Source organism: Benincasa hispida, chromosome 5, assembly GCF_027475165.1.
Source record: "Benincasa hispida cultivar pf3 chromosome 5, pf3_genome.v1.1, whole genome shotgun sequence".
NCBI classification, from domain to species: domain Eukaryota; kingdom Viridiplantae; phylum Streptophyta; class Magnoliopsida; order Cucurbitales; family Cucurbitaceae; genus Benincasa; species Benincasa hispida.
Genome location: NC_143482.1, coordinates 36,261,024 through 36,271,981, shown reverse-complemented (window position 1 = coordinate 36,271,981; position 10,958 = coordinate 36,261,024).

Genomic DNA, 10,958 nt, shown 5'->3' with positions numbered 1-10,958 from the left:
ATTTCTGAAACACTTTTCGAGGGAATCATGTTTAATACATACACCGCAGTCTCTATTGCATAACCCCAAAAAGAACTTGGCAACTGAGCATAACTCATCATAGAACGAACCATGTCCAACAAGGTTTTATTTCTCCTTTCTACTACACAATTCTGTTGAGGTGTGCCAGATGCTATGAGTTATGATTGAATTCTGTATTCTATCAAATAGTCCTGAAATTTTAAGTCCATATACTCACCACCTCGATCTGATCAAAGCGTTTTAATATTTTTACCTAATTGGTTCTCAACCTCTGCCTTATATTCCTTGAACTTTTCAAGTGTTTTGGACTTATGATGCATTAGGTAAATGAAGCCATATCTTAAATAGTCATCGATGAAGCTAATAAAATATTCATACCTTCCTCTCGCTTTAACATTCATCGGACGATAAAGGTCTGAATGTACTAGCTTTAAGGGTTCTTTGGCTGTAAGACCTTTTCCAATAAAAGATCTTTTGGTCATCTTACCCTCAAGACAAGATTCACATGGCGGTAGAGAGCTATTTTCTAACTGGTTTATAAGTCCACTCTTAACCAATCTTCCAATCCTATTGAGATTAATGTGACCTAGTCTTAAATGCAAAGATAGGCATTTGGAGAAATTTTTCTTTACTTATTATAAGTTTCAGTTGTTTTAAATATCTCTATATTCAAAACAGATTTTACCTCAGTCAGTTTTAACACGTATAAGTTATTTTCCAAATTTGTTGAACATATCTTCAGACCTTTCGAAATAATGAACAATTCATTATTTTCAAAAGAAATTTTATAATTACGTTCTAGCAAACATGAGACAGAAATTAAATTCCTTTTCATAGAAGGAATATAATAAACATTTTCAAGTAAAATGTATCTATATCTAATAAACAATTTCATATCTCTACTGCTTTAGCTGAAACAACCTCCCTAATCCTTACCTTAAAGGTTGCTTCGCCTTTTGTTAGTTGTTTCCAAGAACTAGTTTCCTGAGTGAAAGCACAAATATGATTAGCGACACCTGAATGTATTATCCAGGTCTTTTTGTCATTTTCCACTGAGCACTTCTCAATGACAAGCAAATCATATTTACTTTGTCGTGTTATTTTCGTATCCTCATCTATGAAGTTCAAAATGTTTTTATTTGAAGATGAGTTGGGAGATAGAGGACATTCCTCTGTTAAAACAAAATTCAAATCATTGTTTGCTAGTATATTTGATTTCCATGTTGAATTACTGTTAATTAAACCAGAAGCATGTAATTTTGAAGAATTCAACATGCTAAAAATTTAAACCAATTCTAATTAGTAAATTAATTTTAAACCCAATTCAATTTTAACAAAAGTAATAATGTACCCAAAATTTCATTATTTGTTTGCAACGATACTATAGTGAGTCAGATTAAGTGCTATCAAGAGACAGTCAAATACTCGTTCACTAAAGCAAGACATTCTTGAGTAAACACTATCTCTAGAATAAATCTTATTCCTATAGTTTTTTAGTTACCATTTTTGGTCAAGAACTTACTAACACTTAGTAATTCTGTAAGTGTAACCCTCTATTTTTAGACTTCAAAGGCCAGGCCCAATGATGCTACCGAATTGGAGAGTTAAGGTTGGGAATGGACCTAAGAAATCTTACCCAATTTTGGAGTTTCGAATCCTATGTTACAACCCTCCGAGGGGATAGCCATGGTTAGCGACTAACTAATGCCGCCTAAAAACGATAGCAGGCGCAACATAGAAATCTCATGGGCCAAAATAATGGAAAAGACCGTAGGATACATTGGCACATATCCTTCACCCACTTACTATGAACAACTTCCCCCATTCACCTTGTTATAGACTCGTACAAACACTTAACGAATGGAGGTCACTCCCAGGGTGACATGAAACCAAGCATGAATCTCACGGTGTGAACTCTTAGGGACGTGAGAGCTAAGATTAATATATCGTGTATATTCGATCGTTCCAAGAACTACTTCCCCTATCCACCTTGCTATTGACTCATGCAAACACTTTCCGAATGGAGGTCACTACCAAGGTGACATGAAACCAAACATAAATCTCACGGTATGAACTCTTAGGGACGTAAGAGCTAAGATCAATATATCATATATATCTAACTGTTCCATGAACTACTTCCCCTATTCACCTTACTATTGACCCATGCAAACACTTTCCGAATGGAGGTCACTCCTAGGGTGATACGAAGCCAAGCATGAATCTCACGGTGTGAACTCTTAGGGGCGTGAAAACTAAGAACAACATATCGTATATATTATTTAATCTCCCACTGAAGTGTTCTAACATATCATATATGTTATTTATCTCCCACGAAAGTGTTCTAACAACATATCATATATGTTCATAATCTTCCACTATTTGGGTATACTTTTACTTAGGTTTATTCCAGCTAATTAAACAACCTAAGTCTATGTTGTTTATCCAAGTATAACGTTTATAATTGGAAATTAACCTACGATGTCTAGGTGATAAACCAATTTTAACACCTCACACCGCTCATGCATGCTCATAAAACCAATTAACAATACTCAATTATTCTACTATAATCCTGAGGTAGGAGGTGTTTCGTAGGCCGTCAACTTAAGTACCCATAGCCTTAGATAGGATTATATACCGGCTGAGTTTGTAACCATAGTTTTATAAGATAACGACCTATTTTAACTATTAAAACAAGTGGTTAACCTACATGAGCATGCAACTCATCTTTGTTATGGATTTTAATGTATAATCCACTTTTATAACAACTTATAAAATAATAGATATGCTTTGCATCCATGACATACATCAAAGGTATTCATATTTTAATATAACACTTATATTAAACTATAGAAACCCTTAATATGCATACTATTTATTATAACACTTTTGTAATATATTTTCAATGCATGTAACATGCTTCTTATGATAGGATTTTAAATCTATATGGCATACATTATGCATATACATGTTTCAATTTAAATATAACATACATCACATGCATAAATATTTGAATAACACTAATATAGTTCAAATTTGGCATCCTAAGCAAGCAAATTTAACTAATTACTACAAAATAAAAAATAAAAAATAGCTTCAAAACAATTCTAGACTGCCCGTCCCGACTCAAACCAGACCCGAACTGCTCGAATCGGCTCTCCAAGGCTCCAAATAAGGCTGAATAGGACCAAAGGGGCTGAACCGGACCAGAAACCAAAAAAACCGGTCGAACCGACTTCACCTATGCAAATTGGCTCATGAACACACGCCTTTCTAAGCTGGGATGAATAGCTTCACGATGCTACATTCCAACGTTGCAACGCTTGGGCCTTTCTGTAGATCAGCGTCGTGACGTTCTATGAATAGCACTTAGGCTCCTAAAAAAACTTGATACAAGATCGAATAGGAGGAGTTTTCTGTCAATGATAAGTCACGGTCAACGTGATGCAGTTGCATAGCTCAAAGCATAAAGCCTATTGGTTGAAACTTGACTTGAATTTTTTGCTCTCTATTATAACAACCCCAAAATCACTTTATTTATTGGTTACCCTTGGTTTGCATAGAAAAGCTCTTTCTTAGAAAGATTGAATGGAATAAATAATCTCTTGGAATACGATACTTAGAATAGTCCAAAGTGACCATTCTTATCCATATTTTTATCATATATATACATTTGATTGATCAATGTCACTATTAGGGGTTTATACGAATTAGGTTGAGCTAGGTTAGGGTGGTTTTTTGGACCAACCCAAAAAAATCTTCAACCCTGTCGGTTCCTTGCAAAGGGCCAACCCAACCCAAATATTTTCGGGTTGGGTCATCGAAATCTGTAAAAATAGGGTTCCGAAAATTGAAATTTCTGTGGCGATATTCAAACCAAACTAGAAATCTTGGACATATTGTAAGATGAATGGTAGAAACCCAAACACAAGTAACAAGAGAAAACGATAAGCTAGGATTAATAATGGCGAGAACCTTACCAACACCAGTGTCGAATTTGGAACCCAGATTTACGATTCTGATATCGACATTGCCATCCAAATTAAAGTCATTCTTTTTGTTCTTATTCTAGTTCTTGTTGTTCTTCCCATTTTTTTAACTCACCTTTTTGTAAAACCAGAGCAAATCAGAGAGAATTATGATTGAGAGCCGAGAGGGAGACCGTGCGACATGGGAAGTGAGATGAAATCGTGAGCCTGAGAGATTGAGAAGAGAGATAATGGGAGTGGGCGTGGGTGACACAATAGACCTATAGAGAAAAGAAGTCGAATTAGGCTAGTGTGTATATATATATATATATTAAAAAAAAACAGGGTCGGGTCGAGTCAACCTGGGAAGAAAAATTTTGAACTCGAGACCCGACCCAAAAATGATTTTTAAAAATTTTTCAACCCAACCCAAACCAAACCGTATGGTTTAGGTTGGATTTTCGGGTTGGTTGGATTCTAGATTTTTTTTTTTTAATACACCTAGCCATTATTAAGAAAATGGATAACAAAAAAATTTTAGGGAAAGAGAAAGAAAAAGAAAGCAAAAAAAAAAAAAAAAAACACATACACACACAAGAACAAGAAATATTTGGATTTGGGAGATTTTGGATTCATTACCATTTATGAGTCGATGGAGGATTGTTGTCGAACATCGACATGGCAATGAAAAACTAAGATATGTAATCTAGAATTCGTTGTTATGCAATGGGAGAGGAGGTTTAATTATATGGATATGGGTAATTTTTGTATAAACTCCTTTTCTTCCATGGAAATTAGGGGTGTTCAAAAAACCCGATGATCAGAAAAAATCGATCAACTCAACGCAACCCATGTGGTTTGGTTGGATTATCAACTCATTTGGGTTGGATTGAGTTCAAATAAATGAAAACTTTATGGGTTGGGTTGGTTCATGGGTTCACCTAATATAACCCAAACCAACCTAAACAACTCGAATTTATTATTAACTTTAAAATATATTCTTTTATTATTTATAATACAATTATTTATACATATATTGATTTTAATTTTATTTAATTTCGATATTTTTTGAATAATTTATTCTTCAACAACTCTTAAAAGTAGTTTCTCTACACTTTAGAAAGAAAATTTTCACTATATAAATTGAAATTGAGTTGTTAATCTTAATTCAATATATGAAAACAATTAAATTAGATTTTTACATATTTACGTTTTACTTCTTTTTATAACAAAATTTTAAATAAATAACTCGATTAACTCGAACCAACCCAACCCAAATATTTCATGGTTGGGTTGGGTTGAGTTCATTTTTTAATAAGGGTTATTTAGGTTGAAAAATTTATAACCCAAACAATTAGGTTGGGTCTAAAAAGTCTTTCAATCCAACCTAACCCAACCCATGAACACCCTTAATAGAAATAAGAGAGAAGAGTTATTAGAAGAAAGAAGGAATGAGTGGATGGACAGGTTTGTCAGATCAATTAACACAAGGGCATATTTGTAACATTAAATAAATCACAAGGAGTTAATCGATCAATTTAAAAGTTTATAAGGGGGTGTTTGGTGCGTGATAAAAGCAGAGAGTTGAGTTGAGTTAAGTTGGTAATTATTATCTGGAGAGTTAAATTATCTGCGAAGTTAAATTTTCTGTATTTGTTGTGCAGATTTGAGTTGAATTGGTAATTATTGTCTATTTTTGGTGTGTAGAGTTGAGTTGAGTTGAGTTTGGAAGTCTGTGTTTGAGTGCATAGTTGAGTTGAGTTGAGTTGGGGTATTTGATGCAGTTTTTGTAAATGAGATTGGTTCTATTTTTTTTTCTGTTTGTTTTTTATTTTTTATTTTATTTTTTAGTTTTATGCTTTACTATTGTTGATTAATTTTCAACTATACACCTATTTTCTCAAATCTTTTATGACATAAATTGGAAAATCTCAATTTGTAAAACATAATAGATTATTTTCCATGTATTCCTTTTAAAAACTGTAGCAATTCTAATTCTCTTCAATCTGTAAAACATACCACCAAAATAAATTTTATATTGTTGCTTAATTACTAATGAATTGGTATATTGTATGTATATATTGAATCTTGCTAACTTAACATTATTATTTCACATATGGTACACATGAATGTTGAATAACTAGATAACTTAACAATTTATGTTTATACGATATGGATCGTATATTTAGAACTGAAATTGTACATAGGATAATTACCTTCCATTTGATAATGATGGTGAGAATGTGATAGTGTAGTATAGTAACATTGTTATGAAGATCACAAAAATAATATCAACAGATCGGACATGTGGCCATTTAAAAAAAAATACAAAATATATGTTTTTTGGGGTTGAAATATTAGGTGGTCAGTCTAGTGGGTTCGAGCAAGTAGGCGTGTATAGTACTGTAGCCGTTTCTCTTCTGGTACAGCTAGGAAGAGGTCCATTTTTTGTATGTCCGTGCCAATTATATCAATTAGGTCACATCTATCATCCTCAGTGAGCCCTTCAATACCAAATATGGCCTGAACTACCTCCTTTCGATGTCCATCATATTTCTCGACTTGCCACGCAACGAGTATGTTCATGTGCGTTGACTGCATATCAGCAGTTGATCGCATGATGTCAATAATTTCATTCTGGAATGTGAGTCGTTTCCTCTTACTCCCTCTAGATGGCTCTACTGATACGCTCACTCTACCAGTGAAAATATCTAGTACATTTGCTCTCCCCGTGGACATATCTCCTTGATCTTCTTCCATTGCATCCTCAGGTAGTTAGGTTTGTTCATTATCAAGGGTAGGATATTCTTGTGACCCTAGCTGAATCTCATCTTCCATTTCCCGGAACAAATTTGACGCCATCACTACTGGTGGCTCGCAATAGTGCCTGGTTGCCCTATCTTTCCCAACCACACTTGATTGTTTATCGTCATAGGGGAATGACTTGTTCCACAATCCTTTCACGTTAGAATGACTCTCATTCATATATGGAAGCAATATTAGAAATTATACAAAAACAGGTTCAGTGTACATTGTTTAATATTTTAAAAAAGTTACTCGAACCCAGACATCGAAGATCTCCCTGTCCACCTGAATGCTCTTGAACTCCTCGTTCCATCTGAATCCTAATTGATTTAACATCTCCGTTACTGCCAAATATTGTTTCTTCCGAATTTAATCTTGTATTCGATAGTATTCTAGTTTAGGCCACACCCATGAAACTTCTTCTCCATTATTCGCTTCAAGTGTTGTAAATATCCCAACCGAAAGGTCCCATTGTCAGACTTCCAACTAGACTCCACCAAAGAGGTTAGGTAGCATTCACCAACCCAACGTCCTCAGCTTTTATCCACGTGTGTTTCGATTTTTTTCCATCGCCTGCCATTCTAATTCATCCATGCATACATCGTAGACATTATTGAAAATTAAACAGTTTCCTCTGATATGTTATAAAATAAAAAACTAAAAAAATGAATTGAAATAGTCGAATTAAAAATGTTCACGACATAAATGAAGCACGGGAATATTGTTTAACAAATAGATAAGATGTTCAAATATGTCTTTCTTCAAAAAAATTAATCATGATCTTTGCCATTGAGAAAACATTTCGATAGCCAAATCATCTCTAAATTTTATCCATTCGTCTAAAGTCTTAATAAATTCAATATCCTTTCCCTCCATAACAGCGGAAGCAGAATTCTCGTCTAGCAAACCATCAAGTGAAGCACCGATCTCCATCTCCTTTGTGATTGAGTTGTGAGTCAGCAAACATGCAGTTATCGTTTGACATTGGTCCTGTACCGGGTAGAAGGTTTTGCCCTAAGAAGTGCCCATCGGCCCTTCAAAAGTCCGAATGCTCCCTCGATAACATTTCTTGCCAACGAATGCTTCATGTTGAAAAATTCTCTCGGTGTTGTTGGTGCATTGCCTGCGCCATGCTAGTCTGAGAGATGGTAGTATTCTCTTCTATACGGAGCCAAAAATCCTTCAGCATTAGGGTAGCCAACATCGCATGGTAGTAGTACCCTGTACTATTTTTGGGATTGTAATACATGTCTATTAATGGAGTAACTGAAGATTGCTTATGTACATGAGTGATTTTTATACCCTTTGGAACCCTCAATCCGTGCGGTCGCCCAACTGCATCCCTTAGGACCCTAGAGTTGACGGTCGAGCCCTCCCAGCCTAGCATAACGAATATAAATTCTCCGTTTTGGTTACATATTGCAAGAACATTTGTGGCAATTTCCCCCCTCCTTGTCCTATATCGTGGTCAATCTACAACACTGACATTCACTTTCACGTACGTGTTGTCCAATGCACCCATGCAATTCTATTGAAATTGTTTAATCATGATAATTCGAGAAGATGTCAATACAATTTATTTCGGATGCATTAATAGAATGGTATTGGAACTTTTTTCAACCTTAAACCATTTCCATCATCCATCAATACATGCACTTGTAACTGGTTCAGGGATTTTCAACAACACTGTGTGTAGCTGTATTACTGCTCTAAGAACAACATTGAGATATCTCAAAACCGTCTTGTCAGATCTCGAAAAATGTGTGCGTACTACTCTATTCTTCACATCATGAACAAGAATGTGTAGGAACATTGCCACCATCTCTTCAATACCAACACATACCTAGCTCCAAACATCCCGTCGTTCTAATCATGTTGCATAAAATCATAAATGTCCTTCTATCCATCCAAGTACTCTCACGATACACCAAGTCACTCTCGTAAATGAGGCAGAAGAACATCAATTGAATGCAGTGTCTAATGTTCGCTGGTTGTTGTTCTATCCTTCTATTATTGTTAAGCAGCGTTGCCAAAGTGAAGAATAATTGTCTCTGAGACTTAGTAATACTTTTATGATTTTAAACAGCTCCTGAATGTCTCCATCTTACTAGGGTAATGGAGGAAGTATGTAGATCCTGAAAGGATGAATTATGCTTAGAATCAGTGAACTTGGGTTTAGTTACAAAATGACAAGTCGTGACAACCTAGTACATCACTCATATCTGACTATCCTAAGCCAAGTATGCATTATGATCATCCCAAAAATGAAGCTTATTACAGTTGTAATAATTATACTACATTGTCCTACACCCTGGTTACTAACTAGTCCAACGTGCGTTGTACTGTAAAACCTATATGCGTTCTTCGCTTCATCAAATGTTTCATATGACTTGTATAATGCCCTCTTATATCCACTGGCTTGTCCATAACATTCGTGTCAAGATAGGTAGATCCCTAGGATATGACTAATGAAAACAACATAGAATTGTATTTTTCCATCTACCTATATTTTTAGAATAGGGGTAGTCAATACCAGTAATGAACATTGAAGTGAATGGTTTTTTTGGGGAACTAGGATGCAGAGGTTATGGTATAAAGGTCCCCTCATACAACCCTTTACTACCTATAAAAAATAAAGTGTGGAACTAGATATTCCAGTTGACACATTATAAATGTCTCTACATAATAGAGATAGAAGTTGACATAAGTATTATAATACTTGACATATTGGATTTGCATAAAATTTGATATTATAGTCTACAATTTTTTGGGATTGTCTAAAATTTATTATAGTAGTCTACAATTTAAGCATAATTTAGAGTTGATTTGTAACGATAGTTTCAGAACTTACTTAACCTAACCTACAATAACTCTGTGTAACTAATATAATAAATATCAACTTAAAATGTAATATATGTACATTCAAACAAAACACTGCTTTCATATTATAAAAAAAATTTGGACAATTAGGTTTTAGTCAATATTTGATGGTTAAAATTTTCGAAGAAGTTATATAGTGGACAAAAAATGTATCAAAAAATACCAAAGTACCTAAGCTTATTTCTAGGAAGGTTCTTATCATCTCACACCCAAAATATTAGAAATTTGGTTGAATACTTTCATGTGCCTAGTTAATTTTCAAATTTTATTTTAAGACCTTTTTCATTTTATTGTTATGTCTTCTTTATTTTCAAAGTTTCAATATATGTTGTTTGAATTATTTCATGCATGCAGTTTTAAAATGTTAGTTAAAACTTAAAAAGGATATAAATAAAAACATCTATAGTAACCTATTAACTTTGAATATCGTATCAATAAAAACATCAAAATAAAAATCAATTTATCCTAAATTTAGTTATTCTTCTTCTTTTGATAGCATGTTTTCAAAGTAAATACAATATGTTAATAATAAGTAACTTGGAAAAATTTAGTTATTATTCTTCTTCTATTAGCATGTTTTTAAGGTAAATACAGTGAGTTTTAGCATATAATACTTCTTCTGTTATTATTATTCTCTTGTTAGCATGTTTTACTTGGAAAAATTTTCAGTTTGTACATTTTTATATTTGTATTGTATAATTCTAAACCATAAAATAATAATGGTATCAATTGAAACGTTGAACTTCATATAAGTGTATTTATTAATACTCCTTAGACATATTTTAAAAATATCATGCAAAACATATAATTATTTTTGAATTAATAAAATGAACAATTAGAATTGATGTAGGATTAATATTTGAAACATCAATAGAATTAATTAACAAAGTTATAAATTCAAAACTCATCCGTTTGTGAAAATGTAGGGATTTAATTAGCAAAATTATAAGTTTAGTACTATGTTGATCCAAACCGAACGTAATGGAAGATGTAAATTTATATACTTTTGAGAAAACTTATGATTTAAATTAATTCATTTGATTAATGAAGGTTTAAATTGATACAACCCATAATTTAAAATTAATTCATTTGATTAATGAAGGTTTAAATTGATACAACCCATAATTTAACAATACAAAATAATTTTTTTCCAAATAATTTTTTTTTATAATAGTCTTTTTGAAGAAATAGAGGAGAAAAGAAATCTAATATTCTCACAAGGAAGAAAATGTGGGAAAATGTCCAATATACAAGTAAAAAATACATAACCATAATACATTTCAACTA